The sequence below is a fragment of the Lagopus muta genome, chromosome 4 (assembly GCF_023343835.1).
Source record: "Lagopus muta isolate bLagMut1 chromosome 4, bLagMut1 primary, whole genome shotgun sequence".
Classification (NCBI taxonomy): Eukaryota; Metazoa; Chordata; class Aves; order Galliformes; family Phasianidae; genus Lagopus; species Lagopus muta.
Window position 1 is genome coordinate 18,668,855 of NC_064436.1, and position 19,290 is coordinate 18,688,144.

A 19,290-nucleotide genomic window follows, 5' to 3' on the forward strand; every position below is an offset into this window, starting at 1 on the left:
ATCTTTAGCAGGATAGCTAAACTTTACCAAAGCCCTGGAACTGAATTAAGATTAAAAAATAGATTCAAAGTACACAGGGAGGAAGAGATAGGCTATTATGCTTAGCAGAGGTAAATATCCATGGAGGCAACGTAGTGGCAGAGCTGGCCATCTCCCATGTTTGTTGTGCAACTTGGGAGGCAGCACATAATGGCATAGGGAGGATAGACTTTCCCACAGCTTTTCTTTGCTATTCACAACTTGTTACACTTTGGTAGCTCCATTATTTTCCTTTCCTCAAAGAACAAGGCCCTCACTCAGCAGTTCCTCAAACAAGAGAGTGTGGGTTTATACATGTCTTAATGTGTTTAGAACACATGTTACAGATGCTGCAATGACCATAGTGAAAGCTTTTTTTTTTTTTTTTTTTTTGAAAGAGGTAGACATCCAGCCTAGGTAATCTGAAACCTTTCACTGAATAGTCCATCTCCGCATTCACTGTAAGGAAATGAATCAAAGCAATTGCAGTGCCCAAAGCCAGATGTTACACAACCTCCTCATTCCAGTACCATTCCTGTTCCCTTAGCGCATCCTATGTGGAACACCCTGAACACTGACTTGGAAGGGTCCCAAGGAAGACCTTTAGTTTACATCCAGAGATGCAATTTAAGGGACTTGCCAGCTTAAATCTCAGAAGGCAAGGAAGAGAGGACTGCTGGAGATCATTCAAAGACAAAATTACAGCAACTCCTTTGCAGTAGAGCAGAGCTCATACAAGACAGCCTAGGGTTCCTTTTAATTTGTATAATATACAGCTTGCCCTAGTTTATACACTCTACAGCATTAGACAATTAGACATGCTGAAGTATCATTATTCGCCTGATTCACCAGCTGAGCATCCTCAGCCTCCACTCCCCTTCTCTCCCCTGAGTGTGGACTATTATCCTCATTTTTGCAACTCATATAGAAGAGGTGCCCTACAACTATAATTAGTCTATTCCTTGCTTGTTTTAATAGCCGTATTTTCTAAACTGAAAGTACTATTCTTTTCTCAACTATCTTGATTATTTGAGTTTTTGCCTGCCTAGGACACTTAATTTTATTTTATATTTCCTTTATTTTCACTTTTCTGGGGGGACAAAGAAAGGATCAGTTGAAGTTAAAACTGCCAAATTTTACTTTTGATCTTGCGTATATTATAATGGACTCAAAAAAAGCAGAAGAAGGGCAGCTGGAAGAAGTATTTGCAGCTGTTTTATAAAGCAACTCTACTACCAGGCTTACAGGTTTTTTTTTTTCCCCAAGACATAGAACTAATGTTTTCCCCATGACCTTGACTAAAATAACACATGGATCACCAGCAGTAGTATGTATGCAGCCAATCACCTGTAAAGTGTCTCGATGTTGGTAAACTTCGCCAGTAACAGCACGTGTGGAAAGCGCAAAACATAGCAACATACTGTGAAATACAGCACATATGGAATGCTTGAGTGTGTGCGCAGGAAAACTTTTCTTTCCTGACATTATTTTGAGTGATAAGCTACTTACTAAGGATAGCATCCCGTCCTCACACCAACAAATCAGGTCATGTGATTATGTATTCCTATTTATTTACAATACCAGATAATGTTTGAAAGACTTAAAATTGCATGTTGGTCTAAACCTACAGCGCATTAGTTACCATTAATCCTGCTGCATAGCTCCCAAATGGCAAGAAAAATAGCCACTTATTTTGAAAAATGCCTAAAAATGACACTACTTTAACATCCATCATCTTATTCCTTCCTAGCCCTAAGGAGTTCTTGGGTAGTCCTTTGAGAGACTTGGAATATCTATCACTAATGGTAGAAATATCCTATTTTAGATTTACATGCTTATGATATGTAACTTCTTAGATCTAGTTTATCCCTAAACCTTTTCTGTACATCGGGCATTTATGATATTTAAAGAGGTACGTAGGGAAGAAGGAAGGAAATACTGAGGTTGCAGTTTAAGTTATCCACCTAGGTTCTGTCCTGAAGATTTTCAAGCAAGTTCCGGGGGACGTTATTTAGAGGAGGTGAACAAAGCAAGTAAAAGAAAAAACACTATGATTGTAATTTATTACCTTAAACTTACCATTCCAAAAATTTAAATGAAGCATTAAAACAAAAATCCTTAGACTACAAATTTACTAATTATTATCACTAAATACTATTTGCTAGCAACTACAATTCCCTCATACATAGGTGGACATCAAGATCACTTCATAAGAGGTATACAAAAATTGTGTATAAGGTACTGCCACTTCCAAGGATCAGTATTCCTAGAACTGGACACACAGGTACCCTTGAAACTTCTCAGAGGTAGGGAGGAATGCAGCTCCTGGGCCCTACACTACATCAGTGAGGAGCCAGCAGGATTCTGGTTCATCCATTCTCTTAATTCTCTTACATGGACTTTCTGAAGCACTGGGGAACAGGCTGTTCATAGTTATAGTCAACCACCATCTGTAGCTAAATCATCAGATGGCAAGAGTAGGAAGAGAAGAGTTGCTATTCTCTTCCAATTCTATTTTTTCAAGAAGACTGAGGTGATTGAGATATGGAAAGAAATGCAGAACGTCTGTGTTAGAGTTGGACTTCAACCTACAGAGTTGCATAGATTTGTTTAATAACTCATAAGTGGTCAGTCTCAGGGATGCTACTAAAGCCCCTCTTAACCACAGCATTAACTTATGCTTGGTTCTGAAGCTAAGTCTGTCTTTAACAGAGATCATTGGTACATAAAAAATAGTTATACTAGCCAAATCCAAGAACAAAAATCTGCAGCAAGAAAGATTACGCTGAAGATAATGAAACTAACAGCACAATTGAAACAACATTTACAAGTTCTACGCTGCTGAGGATCATAATGAACAACATAAAAACAAAAATCTTGTATGAACCAACAGATACAGATGTTGTTAAGAAACTCAGTAGCCCATTCATGAAACTGCGTATCTGGGGGCTAATAACAGAGTTTAACCTCAGGACTCTTTCAAGTAGAAGTTTTTTTCCAAAGATTCAGAAAGCATAACAAAGCTACAGACAAAAAAAAAAAATCTGAGATATGTATTTAATCAACCATTTTTTGAGTGGAAGCAGCATGATCTGTGACTGCAGGATGCTCTTAGGAACCCTTTTGAGAAAACCATCATCAAATGTTCATGTGAAATCATGAGTATTGCTCACAAGTAAGCCATTTAGTTTAACTTCACCTTTTCTTCCATACTCTTCAATGAGCTACTAGATGTTTATTAAGCACAAGAGGAGGAATCATTAGAATTATATGTCTGAAAAAATACAGATGAATGAAATATAGAAGTTAACAGTAAGCACATACAATACATAAATCTAAAAGTCTCTTACTGCAGAACTGCAATAGAGATGAATAAATATAAAGCTTTAGACAGTATTTAGCTATGGATAAATAATGCAGTAATCATGTGCATATAAGTTTGAAGAAGAGAGAAAGAGAATATTATCCCTTCGTATTCTGTTCAGTAAAAGCCTTAGGTTAAATATAATTTCAAAGTATTCTTGGTTGAATCTAGTATCCCACTCTTTTGAGTAAAGTTGTTAGATCCCACTTAAAAGACTGATAATCCTGCAAAGAGGAAGACCACATCACCACAAGTGACTGAGAAACCCTCTGACTATCAGTTATTGGACAACACTCACCAACAGGCCTGGCATGCTCTAAAAATACTTAATATTATCTTACGGCAATCACAGGACATCTTCGTGTTTAAATCACACACTACACATGAAAGATCAGTTCTCAGAAAAATTACTTGGGTATGTACTCTAAAAGCCTCACTCACCACAGCAAGAGGTTTCATGATCTGTTCCTTATATGTTGACATTGTGCCTGGAGTTAGACTACGGCAAAGAAAGATCTGTTCAGGTTGACAGCAAAGAGGGAATGATAGGGTAGAATTCAGTCTGCATCCATACTAGAGTGTTCATTTCTTCTATAATGGTGAAAAGAAAGCCACTTCACTGGGCACAAAACATTTTTTCCAGTATGAAATGCTTCATCTATGAGAGCTGAGAGTAGAAGCAAATGAAGCAAACAGACAAACCTACAAAACCATAGAAGGTACACAGCAGCCACAGCTACATCCTGCTTATAAATGAAAGTGGACAGAGCACTGTTGCAATTGGTCTCAAAGCCTTTTTCAGTCTGAGGGGTCTTTCACAAGGCATGCTGGTGGGAAGCCTTTAACAGTACCTAGCAGTAGACAGGACAGTGCCCAAGAACATGGTGCTAGTGGGCACTGCACAGCATGATGTAAGCAAGGAACCACTCATAGAGGCAGAAAATGTAACTCCACTCTGTCCTACAAACAGGCATGCGGGATTCACAAGTGGTGGCAACTGCCTCTAAAACACTTGGCTTGCAGCTTTCCCCAAATTACTAACCTCAAGGATAAAAACACATAGATAACAACTGAGAAAACAACAGTAAGATCAGCTATTTTTTTCCTCTATCAGAGGTCAGGACAGCTCACTCAGAGGTAGGACCTGCAACTCTAGATTTCACCACCCCTCATTCCCCTAAACATTAGGGCCCTCTTAGTATCAGAAGGCCTGTAAGGTACCCTTGCTTGTTCTTTGTACTTCTTCCTGCCAGGTGGCTGGAAGGCAGCGACTCCAGGTTCCCATTTGCTCAAGCAGGAACCCATCTACAGCCCAACCTGTTGCCACTACTTTCAGAACAGTCTTTTACTTTTCAGTACCTCCTGTTAACTCCATTCCCACACCATACTCCCCTAAAAATCTGTTATAAACCATGCAACTTAACCTATCAAAAAACTAATTTGGGGGAAATTTTCTTTTATCTCCATTTTCCAAGTCTACTCTTGTTCCCCACTGTGAAGAGGCAAGAAGTTCAGAGGGACCAGAGCTGCACATCTGCCCTCTGAGAGTGCACTGCCCACATTTCATAAGCAAGCTGGCTGAAGACCTGTCTGCTGCATAGTTGTCACAGCCTCCTGAGGTCTTCTGTTTCTGTTCTCCCAGGAGAAGAGCAATCGATCCCCACACTCCAGACTTGGGAGATTAAGTCCTCAGGATAAACCATTGTATTGTATGATTGAAAATATCATCTTTCCAGCTGCGTCACTCATCACACTAAAGTATTGCTGCTTTGAGTTCCAGAAAGCCCTCTGTGATCCCCCTCAACACACTCTGCGCTCCGGTGCTCTGCAACCACCAGATAGTATTGATGTCCTCTAATGAAAACAAGCCCTTCCTTTTCCTGGCTGTGAGGCAGACTGTGACTCAGCAGAAGCTACTGCATGAATAAACACGATGGGCCAGATTCTCCTTGACATGCACAGCCCTTTCACACCCTTCTGGCAATGCCAAAGAGCATTAATGAGATTGCAAGTGTGCATTATGCCCATGTTAAGGTCTCAGTGCAATGCCAGAAATATGTGAGGAAGCTTCAGAATAAATGAAATCAGGCCCAGTAAGAACAGAAATGCTACAATGGGATTTCTGTGGGAACTTTCCCAAAATTCATCTCCCACTGAAACTGCACTATAGGCTGGTGCTCATTCTGCTGGTCACATGTGGCTCCCAGACCTCTTCAGTTCATCAGCCTCAGAACATATGTGATGGCGTCTCTGTGCAGTAGAAAAAAAGAAATGAAAAGGTGGCTCTGCTTCCAACTCCACAAAGGATATGAGCAGGCTGTGTATGCTTCTGCAATTCTTGTCAGTCAGTAAAATTAGATCCTTACAGCCCTCTCACTTGAATACATGTAACTAGCTAGACATCAGGCAGTACAGGGCTGCATTTGAGGCATGAGTGCAGCAGCAGAATGGTAAGAAGAATGCTGCATTGATTTAGGCATTGTCAGGATCTTTCTGATGGCCAGTAATCTCAAAGGGCAGTGAGCAGACTGCAAGGACTGTGGACGCATAACTAATAATTCAGAAGAGTTTATTCTAATATATAACTATATTCTTCCTTTCTATTATGAGCTTTTATGTGAATTCTAAATAAAACACAGCAACAAATATCTGCATTTGTAATTAATTTAAGGGATATAACCATGGCTTGTATTTCTTGCTTGAATTTGAGTTTTAAAACAAAAGCAAATAGTCCAAGGTTATCCTGAAAAGAATTTGGGTAAATGAAAATTGTTAACTCTACCTATGAGGAAAGTTCTGTTACTTCCCCATAAGCCTTTATAATAAGGTTTCATACCATTATCAGTACACTATAATAAACTCATTTGGAAAGTCCAAGAGGAACAGTTTTCCAGAGATGGCTAGTACCATCTATAGTGCAAAACAGTACCTTCTAAATGTTGAAGATTACACTCAAGTCTTCTACAGCTCTACTGCCATTCCAAATTCCTTTGCTAAATTTATATTAGAAACATTTGCAGTGATGTTTTTAACCTCCATCTGTGTGTCCCTGATGAGAAGGAAACTGACAGAAAATTTAAAGAAACCAATTAATTCAACTATGAAATTAAAACTGAGGACTCCCTCAAAGATGTGGTTGCCACTTTAAGCATTTACTGAATCTTACTTTAAATTAAAAGTCAAGAATTTTAAAGGAAAGAAAAATAAAAACACAAAAAAAGCCTCCTGAAAGGGTTAAACTATTCCCCTACAGCTTCCCTAAGCGGAACTGATATTCTTAGTCTGACTTAAGGATATGGAATAGAAAGGCTGCCAACATCTGTTGTGGTCAGAGACAGATAAAAGAGACTAATTCAGAGCTGGAAGAACCCATGTACAGCATTCTGTGTTGCATTACCCTCTTCATAAAAGCACGCAAAATAGCATTCGATAGTATGGAAGATCGAGGCTCACCTAAAATTCTTCACTGTAAGGTCCTAGGAGTTCCACACATATATAAGTTCCCTCATCATCACAGAAATAGAAAAAGCATAACATGAAACATTTGAGTTCTAACTGCAAAGCTCTGGGACTACAAATATTTCAGAAACAGTGAGCTTATATTCTCACCACTATATAATAGTAACAAATGAAACAGAAAGAGGAGGTAGGTGATTTGAAAGTAATATCAATTTAGCCTGTTGACCACAAGAAGATTAGCACAGTACAAGTTAGCATGCTAATTAACTTTGGAAGTGGATTAGCCCAAACTTCATGAATGCAGTCAGGGCAAGAGGATCCACAGGGGCTTGAAGAGCTAACATGATTCATGTTCACACCTCTATTCAGTACTTCATGTAGACAAGTCTTCAAATTACAATAATCAAAAATTATTACCAAGGAAGCCAACTGTATTATGATGGTATATAATAGGCACATAGACAAAATCCACACTATAGACTACAAAATACAGAACATTACATCCATTTATATTTACTTCTGCTAGAATCGGTCTCACTGTGGGGCAGGAACTTCCAATATCTGAAGTGGATTTTGAAAAACAGTCATTTTATTGCAGGAAAGAAACATTATGCGTGCAAGCAGCTTCACTACATTATGAACGCGTCAAGTCTACATGTTCTTCTGGTGTGAGTTCTGTTGTCCATATTCCAAACGAACATTCAGTGAAGTCAGCAGGACTTCTGCCCAAGGAAGGGCTGCCAACTGCATCTTTCACAGTGGAAAAAGAATTATACCTCACCTTTTTTATGCATCAGTACCTAGGATGCAGGCATGGAATTAAGACTCGCAGCAGTGGGTTCATAGTGAGCACGGCTGTCAGGAGCAGAGAGCAACAGTGGCCATAGGCACTGGGTTCAGCTGCTGAGCTTCTGAAAGTAGAGCTAGAGAAATCCTGCCCTTACTTTTGCTCCAAGGAGGTGGTCTAGTCCTAACTCCAATGGACAATTGAGCTTAGCAATATTTCTACCTCTAACACCCTGACATGTCCCTAGAAGTATTTTCCTTAGCTTTCAGAAAACATGTAGAATATTCTTGGACACTGCATTACCAATTGAAATCCTACCAGTTCAGATAAATTTTTTTTCAGCTACCTCCATCTATTTTAAAATTTGCTTCACATTCTGTCTCTTAGCCTCCCTCAAAATTTCTTCACTTGATATAAAGGAGAACCACATTATGAAGCACCAGCTTGTAAATGCAATAAATGATAAAGGATTCTCAACAAACACCAGTTTCTTCTCTTAGATACATGATTGTGGCTGTCTCTTCCAAACCAGGTGTAAACTTACAAGCTGACTTCATAAACTCATTCCTCCACTGCCAAACTGAAGTCTGATTTTTCAGCTCAATAGCATGCTTATGTGTTAAATGTACACTAAACTATTAAATCATGTTTATTGAGGTTTTATTACTGTTGCAGATACATATTCTGCAACATTAAAGGCCAACAAATGTTTTAAATTATTGGTATTTATTTTGTCACACTGCATTTTTTGCAAATATATGTTTTGAATAACTGATCTTTACTTTCATTGCATTGAATTATTTAAAATGTATTTGGAGTTTTAAACAACTACACCATGGCTACCTCTTCCCTAATCTGTGCACATAAGAACGAAGATAAACACTGCCACTTAAAAACATCTTGCTACATCTAAACAAATCATCTGATACAGGTCCTAGGTCTCACTGCATGTCTCTCAGTTGAGAAATTACGTGCCCAGTAGGATAATAGCAGTCTGTGCGAGGTCTGATCCAATGGGATTTTGCCATGCAAAGCCTGCCAGCTTCTAGATCTGTATGACTATGACTCCCTTCTTTACAGGCAGTTCCCTGTAAAGACAGGGTTTGTGAAAGAAGTAGGAAGATTTAGTACGCCACACAAGTTCTTCATGTTCCATAGTCCAAAATAGACTTATCTGGAGCCAATTAAGAGTGTAATTTATACCAGACCCTTGCTGGAATGACTTGCACTCTTGCGGCTCTTCAGATGTATATCCAATAGGGAGCTGTCACTCTGCATGAGTTTTAATACAGAGGTCCAAGTACAAAATCCAGTACCCAGAGACACCATGTGGCTTCAGAACTCTCCTTGAGAGACACTGATCCAATAGCTCAACATCCAGGTAACACACAGCATGGTGTTCTCCTCTTAGTGACAGGTATAATGTGGGTTATTTTCTTTTTTGGATTTGGCAGCCTTCTTCAACAAATGAAGTAGTTAATCAGTTTTTCAGCATGAGGGTTTTTTGTTGTTGTTTTTTTTTTTTTTTAAACTTATTTTATATATTAATAACCTTAGCTATTATTTCATCAAGACAGGCCTAGGCTTCAGAGCACTGGCTACATTTACTGGAACAAATATGAAAGAAATAAACAATTTTCTTCTGAATCTGTGTAGCCCTCATACTCTTTTACAGTGTTTATAAGCATGAAATAAGTCTTAGAACAGAGCATGAGAACTACAGAATACATGCACATAGCCTAAACTAGTTTGCACATAATTAAATACCTTGAGTCTGGAATCCTAATCTAAAGAGTTTTGTTCTTTTTACTACAGAGAGGTTACCTGCACATCATCTGAAACAACAGACCACCAAATATAAATAACAGTGTACTCACCATAAGTTGTGCATTTTTTGCATTCTCTGTTCACACAATGCAACCCATTTAAATACTGATCCATTCTGCAGCTGAAAAATAGGGAAACGAGAAATCACTTTTGATGCAAGCAACTGGCATGAAGCTATAGTACTCACTAAGGAATATTTACTGTATTTAATAGAGCAGCACTTCAGAAATCTTATATTAAAAGTATATCTTTATTCTACCATTCGATGCTGTGCAGTTTCCAGTGAACCATCTCCCATACCAGAAGCAGCCCAGAGTAGGCAGCATAAAACTCAGCAGGTGACTTCCAAGCAGGAGATTTTGGAAGAGACCCATCAAAAGCAGTTTTTAGTTAATTTTGTTGCAATTGCAGTGTCTGGAAGTCCTTAAAGAAAATATAAGATCAGCTTTACTATACTCATCTCTATGTACCCTTTAGAACATGCCGTGCCATGTTATCAAACAGCAATTTTTTTGCAGTCTTGCAGCAGTGATGTGCCATCCCTATATGCCTATTTTCAGCAGGGGGATGAGGCACGTGGAGGCAAAGCCTTCTATCACTTAGCAGCCAGCTAAGAGGTGCAAAGAGGTGAACTGCGACCTGCTACACCCCAGGTCATCACGCTGACTTCCAGAGGGACCATTTTCCTTAGACAAAGGGAAGGAACTCGCCTGTACTTTGGGGCCAGCAGTCCCTAAACTGCAAGGACTGCAGCTTGCGGGGGCAACAGAGCAGCAGAAACTGCTTCACTGTAATTAAAAAAAGCAGACTTCCATTGGTTAAACAAAGTGGATTACATGCTACTGCAACAAGGTAGGATCCTACTCATCGCTTTTAACAGGCCCACTCCCCTCTGGGAAAGTACTAGAGATCTTTCCTGGTTATTTTTGCAAAAATAGCTGAAATTGCTACGCTGTCAGGCATGGTATGAGTATTTAAGGCTCTCCAGCAGCAAACACCACAAGCAGCAGTCTCACCTGGTTTGGTATTTGTCAGTGATAGGAAAGCCCTTTTAAATCCTTACAGCAAAGGAAACACAGTAATGACCCCGAAGTCAGGAAAATGTAGTTACTGATTAGCAGCAGCCCAAGAAAATAAAAGGGCCTGCAGGAGGAAAAAAAAACAGTCTGAGATCCTTGAGAAGTTTATCTCCAAGACATCTGAAAGCCCAAAGAGTATTTTTGTTTGCTATCTGTGTAGGACAGTTTCCTCAAACACCTCGGTTCAGCCCCTGCTTCTCATGAGAAGGCCACATCTTGCTTGCCTACACAGGCCTCCTCCAGCACACCAGGAAAGCAAGGAATGTCATCCCACCTCAGGACAGCAAAGCTGAAGAGCAAGGAGGATTTCTGCCATTTTCAGTCACTCTCTGCCATGCACAAGCAGCCCCCTCAGTGGGGTGCCGTGGCCCAAGGCCAGGCCACCATGATCCAGCCTGGATCCAGCACAACTAGCTTCCTACCAGCAGGACAGCCCTGCTGCACAGCAACACTTGAGCCCCAGAACACACACTGCATCTCTTCCTGGACCTTCTCATAAAAAAAAAAAAAAAAAAAAAAAAACACACACACCACAGCCACAGGGTAGAAGACATGTTTCTTGCTCCTACTCTTCCACAATCCTAGTGTTTTTGTGATAGTCTGCCGCCAACAGCATCTTTGCTTTTGTACCAAGAAGCCTTTATCAGAAGGCTCACAGTTAAAAATACTACTAACAATAAATTTATCTCAAAGAAGTATTGCACAATTGGTAAATACATTTGCACTCCATAGGCAGCTAGAAGCCTGTGCTGCTTTGAAGAGGCATTGACAAGGCCTGCAAAGTGAAAGAGTACAAACTCCAGCAAGGTTCGGGATTACAGTATCTCAGAAAGTATGAAGAGTTCACCTCAGTTTTTCAACTAAGCATTTCAAGAAAAAAATTAAAAAAAAAAAAAAAAAGATCCTATTCAAAAAAGATTTAAGAATTTAGAGACCTCTAACTCCTCTCTTTTATCACAATCTCAGTTCTCCTTCAATGGTATAATATCCTCCCCTTCAATGAAGTGCTGGGTGTGGATCACAGCCCCAACAGAGAAGGTAGGAGGTCACATGCCCTGCATTCTAGCGCCCCCCTTTCAGTCACTTTTGCCACCCAGTGTGAAACACAGGTAGGATGAATTTTCCAGAATTACTCCACTGAAAAAAAGTGAGGATGGATAACTCAGTGACTGTCAGAGTGGGACCAAAAGTCAATCAATCTTCCAGTGTAATATCAATTTTTTTTTTCTTATTACACAAAGCAGCACAGTCCTGTAGAAGGCTCAGAAGAAAAGCACAGCAAGTTCCTTCCAAAGGGTCTGCAGAAAATTTACTCTATTAGAAATACCTTTCCAATTATGGGCTGCTTACAGTCAAAGGGATGCTGGTACATAGTTGACATAGATCTTTCATGAACAAAGACTGCGAAAGCAGTCAGGAGTTGTCAAATGATAGGGAAGCGTGAACATTTCTCCATAGCAAAAGAAAAAGCTAGTAGCAGCAGCCTAAAAAGACAAGGGCTGATTTGTGTTTACAGTGTTCAAATGTGAGAGCAAACTGGGCCACCCATTTAGAGCTGGATTCTGCTCCTTGATTACACTGCTATTTTTAACTTCTGTGTTTTTATAACAAGTCTGGCTACGAACTTTGCTACACTTTCTCATACAAAGAGAATTCATAGACTTTCGGCAAGGCTGCTGTATTTTAGATTAGATGGCAATTTTATTTGAAAAGTGACAAGGAAAAAATGCAGCTTCTCTTACTTGGCAGATCTGTGCCCTGTGTGTATTCTATTATAATTTACTGATGCTGGTGATGAAATACATTCCCCTTTATTTCAGTCACTCAGCCCTGCAGAACTGGTGGAGCAGAGAGTAAGAATAGCATCCATGACTTCCCAGAACACATCTGTGTGAAGTTGGAAGGGTTTTTTGTTTGCTTGTTTTTAATTCGGTTGGGATTTCCATAGGTAGCAAGCACAGATGGATGTCCCATACATCAGCCCAACAGAACTACTTCACATCTAAATGTACCATCCAAGCCCAGTAGATACAACACCTCCCAGGACTGTTACAAGCTCCACACAAATCCCTGAGCTCGCAGGAAACATCCAGAGCAATCAAGTGAATTTGCATCAACCTGGCAGAGTATTGTTCACCATTACAGTGGTTGTGAATTAATACACAGCAATGTGGCTGCCATGAGCCTGGTATCCCTCAGAAGGGTGGGACAATGGTACACATTGGGTAAGGCTGCAAACAAACACAGTATTGTTAAACAGGAAATCACAAAGAAAGCTGTGGCAACTTTAATGGTCTTTACTTTGATTTCCTTGAGTAACAGCAGAAACACTTGCAGTGAAAAATCAATGGCCCAGATTCTTCACACCCAAAGCTACAAGATCTGGATTCTAGCAGGTGATTTTGAAAGTAATAATGATGTAGTAGAGTTGCTCTCTTCCCATTTCCTACCTCTAGAAGGTACGCTATTTATCTTTCCAAGGCTTTTCAGCTTGCAGATCTGAGAGCTAGAAATCTACTTTTGTAGATTCTTGGAAGCAGTGAAATTGCTTCAGATAAACTCTTTGCAACACCAGATAAAATACCATTAGGAATATCAATAATCATATGTATATAGGAAAAAGTTGACTCACCCAACTGGTGAAAGGATCTCTATCTACAGAACAACCCCTCACAGAAAGCAGCCTTCATTGAAAAAACACTCCCCCTTTGGAGGCTAGCACTTAAATGAGCTCAGGAAGGGGAGGATCCAGGGTCAACCCCTTCTGGTCATCTGGGAAGAACAGGTGAATTGTTTGCACCTGTGCTTGCTGGGCCAGCCACCCCCTTCACCAGATTCTCAATCATCAGTTTAGGCTGTGACATAACAGGTCCCTTACAACTTTTAAGGAAGAACTGTTCAACTAGCAGTAGGTAAAACACTATGAGATTCACTGTAAAGTGAAATCTGTCAGATTCTCACATAAATCCCTTGCTTCCAATATTAAGGGTTCTGAACAAAAGTTGTGAGATTTATGACAAAAATCACCACCGCTGTCAGCAAGGTATATAAAAATACTGCTGAAGTTAAGCAAAAGTTGGACAAGAGATTGGTCTACAAAGCAAGGCTGTATTTTGGCTGTATCATAGAATAAAAGAATCACAGCATCATTAAGGTTGGAAAGAGCACCAAGATCATGTAGCCCAACCATCAACCATCTCATCACCACCACTACACTAAATCATGTCACACAGTGCCACATCTACCCTTTCCTTCAAAACCTCCAGGGACAGTAACTCCAAAACCACCCTGGGCAGCCTGTTCCAATGTCTCACCACTCTTTTTGAGAATAAATTTTTCCTAACATCCAACTTGAACCTCTCCTGGTGCAACTACCCTACCGGTAGTGACCTGGAAGAAGAGGCTGACATCATCCTTTCAGGTAACTGTAGAGAGCAATAAGGTCTCTGAGCCTCCTCTTCTCCACACTAAACAGTCCCAGTTCCCTCACGTGCTCCTCATAACACGATGTTCCAGACGTTTCACCAGCAGTGTTGACCTTTGGACACACTCAATGATACCAGCTCTGTCATTCAGGTCCTTTGCCACAAGTCAGCTGTGCCTCCTCCTGCTCACAAAGCCCAGTGCAAGCAAACATGTTACTGAAGTCACAATTTCAACTATATCACATAACTCTTATGTCCCAAGTCTAGGTCTGTTCTTTTATCGTTTCAGGGAAAAATGTCCACTTACTCAAGCAAGGCAGATCTAAACTTACTTGAAAGAACATCTCTAAGTCCAACCCCAACTTTTAAAAGAGCTCCTTCAAAAAAGCACACAGAGGAAAGAAGAGTGATCCTTCCTACCCAGAGATGCGTGGGACAACCTGCTTTGAAGAGAGACCATCCTTCCACAACATGTTGCATTTATTTGTCTGAGATATGAAAAAGTGGTGTTTCTCAAACACAGGCATCATGTAAACAACATGGATGACAAAGATGCAGCAGAGTAATTTCTGCCTTCCTGGTAGCTCCCTCCAGAGTCTAGATTTTAGCTTCCTGAACTTTAGGGGAAAGTTTTACTCCAAGGAATGCAGAGGTGTTGATGGCTTGCTTTTTTTTAAAATTCATTTCAACTTAATTTCATTAGATTCCCTAAGATAGAGAACTTCAGAAATCAAGAAGCCAAATATATAAATAAAAAGAGAGAGGAAAAAAAAATGATGTCACCCTCAAGCAGTTCCATCAAGGGATGACATTTTAAATCACATCATGTCTCACACCCATTTCTTAGTGCAAAATAAATCACTTGAAGAGAGTGCAAGCCAATTTTTTCTTTAAAAAATGTTGTGTCCTAAGGCTCTCTTCTTGAACTTCAAAAGCATACTTCATAATTACTCTACCTATCAAAGGAAACTCAATATTTCACCTCCAACCTCCCTCCACTTGTGTTATAATTTTTAATTGTTAATAAATTATATTAATTTTAAACTGGTTATTCTCTCTTGAAATTACATCTTTCAAATGACTATGCAAAGTTATTTTAAATTAACATATTTAACTTAAAATTATATTTTAATATTTTGTTTATGACTTTTCTTCCCTGTTAATTCTTGTATTAGGATTTCAAACTTGGGACACCCCATTTAATTTTATTTAAATATTACTGTCTCCATTTAAGAGCCAAAATCTGCTTCATAAAGGTTTAGATTGCTAGAAAGCAACAATTTTTACTTTGTTTCACAGTTTTCTATTCTTATTTGGAGCATTGCTATGCATTGTATGGGCCTGCAAGCTTAAGACGCAGTAGGAAAAGTTGAGGTCATATTTACAGTCTAAAAACTGCTCTCACAGGTGCGTAACTCACTCTTAAAGAATATGCACATCAGTATTTCCAGTAGAGATATATTATTTCCTTTAGCTAGCAGACACATTACTTAATGCTCTGTCCTTACATACATTCAAGAAGGGTAATTGCAGCCTCTACTGCAGATGCAGTATTTTCTATAAAGGTGAGGATGCTTCCAGAAAAAGGAAGGAGGGTTCCTATGTGCATTTGAGCCTGGTAAAGAAAGCATCATTCTCCACAGCGCCCAACAGCCATCATTTAAGAGTTCTCACTGTTTTTTCAAGGCTGGTCACAAGCTTAAGTGAGTAATCACTGCAAAATGGTAGAAAAAAAACCAGCGTGCTGATACTAGTATTACATTTATCTACGCTCTTCAAACTCTAGCACACAGGAATTGCTTTCATGGCAGGACCCAAATTAGGTGGCAAAGCCCTGTGCCTGAAGGTGACATGCGGTGAGACACGCATAAAGAAGACCTCTTGTAGAAGTGATGCTCTGTTTCCTTTGGAGGCCGCAGGAGCCAAGGAGAAATGAAGCATGCTATAAAGAAAAAAAATGCATCCAGTTGATGAACTCAGCTACACGGCTTTACAAACAATTCTCACATTGAAGGAAAAAACTTTCCAGATATGTCTTTGGGATTCCTAGGCAGGCCACTGGAGAGAACAAAGCAGAAACTGTCTCTGGATAGTATCCTTCAAATGCTATATTAAGTGCAGTGTCTACAGAACAGTGCTGGGTGGTTACTCTTATCCTCTGTTGGGTTCTTTTTCAGATAGAGGACTAGGACTATTTCAAGATCCCAGTAAGTTGTACGGTCACATATTAAATTATTTTTTTCTAAGATACTGATAGACACCTGCAAATTGTCCATGTTAAAAGAACTCTGGCTCTGAAAGATGCAAAGAAGTGTGTACCTCAGAGATTGCTCCTCACTAAACCTGCTATATTTTGTCATCTTGTCATTGTTCTGCATGCAAGGCAGGCTTCCTATATGAAAGGAAGACTACCATCAGTGGTAGAACACAGGCGAAATGAATCACAAGGAGCTGGAAGAACTACAAGAACAGGAAAGAAGAAAAGTTTCAGACCAAATTCACGCTTGCATAAATCTCAATACACACTCCCAAGTCCCAACTTATCGAGATAAAAATGTAGCTCCTAATTCTTTCCATATGTTCCAAACAAAATGTTATGAGTGAAACATGGATCTTTGTCCCAGTTGTTCCCTTCCAATGCATCCCACCCAGCTCTAGATTAATTTGCTAAGCTCTTAGTTCAGTCTCATCTGCTTGGTCAAGAGCAGAGCAGGGAGCTGCGCCAGCAAAGGCATTGTACTTTTCCTTGCTAAACGAATGAGTGCGAGGTTGATGGCAACATGTGCTGGGAAGCTCAGACACTAAACATGTGCTTTACTCCATCAGAAAGACAGAGGGAGGGGTTGAGTGGAATAGGGCCGTATGGTTCCTTTCCTTTATGAGATGAGGGCTTCCAGAAGAGAAACGCATTTCAACAGGAGGGAGGCACAGCAGCCTCTTGGATGCTCTAATTTATTTCTAATAGTTGTCTTCATTTAAGGAGCAACGTGTTTTCTCTCGAGTCTGGCATAGCCACTGGCTGAAGCAACAGATGCACCACTCGGATGATCCTGAAGAAGGGAAAACATCTGTCTGCAGTAGCGTTTTTGGACTCTGAGGACCAAGTGTATAAGCCTATGGGAACTTCACAGACACTTGAAGTTCTAATTTATTCATTGTTGATTTATTTATATAACTTTATGCAAGAGCCATGGTGACACGCAGTAATGTATATGGAAGAATTTTAGCATATAAATTAATTTTGTTCCCCACTTTAAGACACGAAGAAAAAAAAGAGAGAGGCTTTAGGTATCTGCAAAGTGGCATGTCATTAGATATTTGCGTATTGAGGCGGGCATCTGACATTTTATAGTATACACAGTTGACACATCTGGGAAAATGCATACACTGCCAGCTAGAATGCCTAATCTCTTCTTTAGCACATCTGTGGTTTAATTACAAAACTTAGAGAACAATTAAAATTCAGGTCAGCACACAGCAGCAATACCATCCTTTGATGTGGGGTCAGTATTGGTCACAGTCCTGTACTCATTATATAGGTTAATCAAGTTAGTGGAGTAACTATGACAGGACTGACCAAAAATCCATGTAATTACTGTTGCTCTGAGAGCGCTGGCAAGCAGGCTATTTTACTCAGTCAATACACAAATACTTTTTCTTTTAAATAAAAAGCAGCTAGAGATCACAGATACAGAGCTGTTACCGTAAAGCAGATTTGTTTGTTCCACGAATAACTCATTACTGCTGTTGCTCTCATTATTGCCATCCGTCTGCACGAGGAGGGCGCGCAGCCCCCGGCACACGTGCAAGCACACACCCACACAGCAGTCTTAATCTCGTAATTAGATTTGTACCGGTGACTACTTCTGCCCCTGCAGCATCCCACTGGCCGTGGTTGGTTACGTTCTGCACCAACTTGCAAAGCCGGCGCGCAGATCCGCTTGCAGTAATTTGGTATGAAATAACACACACATCACTTTTCTTCTCAGAAAGAGAATAGCACTGGTTGATGCTGACATTGAAAGAGAGAGAATATGTGTTCTTGACCTCCCATCTTTACCCATGAGTCCATCTCACAAGACTTACTTGTAGTCATTGCAGATTCTGGGTTAACTTTTACCCAGCAACTATGGACAGAGAAATGCAACGCTACAGCCAGATCTCTTGCCCAGATGTAAATTCCCCTTTATCCCTGAAGAAGGCAAACTCATCCTAAACCTCCCACAGGTAATCTTGCGTCCAGCCTGAATGTACAGCCAAGGCCAAAATATCATAACCCTCTGAGCTGGAAAACAGAGATTCCTGGTGGTTTTCTGCTTGGATGCAAAGTGCTTGCTGCCTGGCCCTGAAAGCCAGGAGTTATCAGGCTGTTCAGCCTGGGATTTTCGCACTAGGCACCCAATTCTGCCTGAAATGAGAGTGACAGTTAGGAGGTTTGAGCTGGGATTTTTGCAACAGTCACCAAACTCTCAGGGAAATTCGGTGAGAGCTGAGAGTTTTGATCCCTCACATGAAAGTTGATAGGAAATTAATATGCATTTCAGTGGGGGTAGAACTGGGTCTGGGTTCCACACTCCCATAAGCTCTTTTCTAAAGCGCTGCCATAAATGGTAATATCCTGATAGTCTGACTATGTGAGGTTAGGTAAGTTTTTCTAATTCCTAAAAATGTACTAGTTACAATTTTCAGTTCCTCTGGAATCATAGAATCATATCATAGAACCACAGAATGGCCTTGGTTTAAAAGGACCACAGTGATCACCTAGTTTCAACCCCCTGCTATGTGCAGGGTCACCAACCACCAGACCAGGCTGCCCAGAGCCACATCCAGCCTGGCCTTGAATGCCTCCAGGGATGGGGCATCCACAGCCTCCTTGGGCAACCTGCTCCAGTGTGTCACCACCCAAATAAAAGGAATAAAAGGAGTCTGACTTAACAAGCAGTAAGATTTACCAAAGCATCCTCAGAGAAGTTTTAAACCACTTGCCAAATCATTTCTAAATTATTTTCTAGCTTTTCCTTCTTTAAATTATGTGCAATATAGGCAGGCAGGCCCAGGTACAGTGTCCTGGTTGAGCTCTGGCCTGGACTGACGTACATCTGTGTGCAAACACCAGCAATATGGCACAGCACCCACACTGAAAGCAGTGAGCCAAAGGTGACTATTAACCAACGGAGCAGTCGATGGAAATACACTGGAGCACAGCCATACGGCAAATGACAGCATAGAACAACACGGCATGGTAGTGACACACTGTGTTTTCATCTGGGTGTGTCAAAATATTAAAATGGGACAATAGAGAAGGAAAATATTTTTGGAATAAACCTGGGT

At 40.3% G+C, this 19,290-nt stretch overlaps 1 long non-coding RNA gene across 3 annotated transcripts in view; it reads right to left on the reverse strand.

Annotated features, from left to right (window-relative positions):
- Window positions 1–13,217, reverse strand: part of LOC125692089 (uncharacterized) — a 29,169-nt gene extending 15,952 nt beyond the window's left edge. For 2 of the 3 annotated variants that reach the window (XR_007376448.1, XR_007376449.1), the window contains exons 1-3: window positions 13,167–13,217; window positions 10,472–10,598; window positions 9,506–9,576 (exon numbers count right to left, since the gene is read on the reverse strand). This is a non-coding gene — a long non-coding RNA (uncharacterized LOC125692089). Of the gene's footprint in view, window positions 1–5,371; window positions 5,633–9,505; window positions 9,577–10,471; window positions 10,599–13,166 lie in introns of those variants that run through there. The other variant, XR_007376447.1, reaches the window with a different exon arrangement.
- Window positions 13,218–19,290: the final 6,073 nt, after the last annotated feature.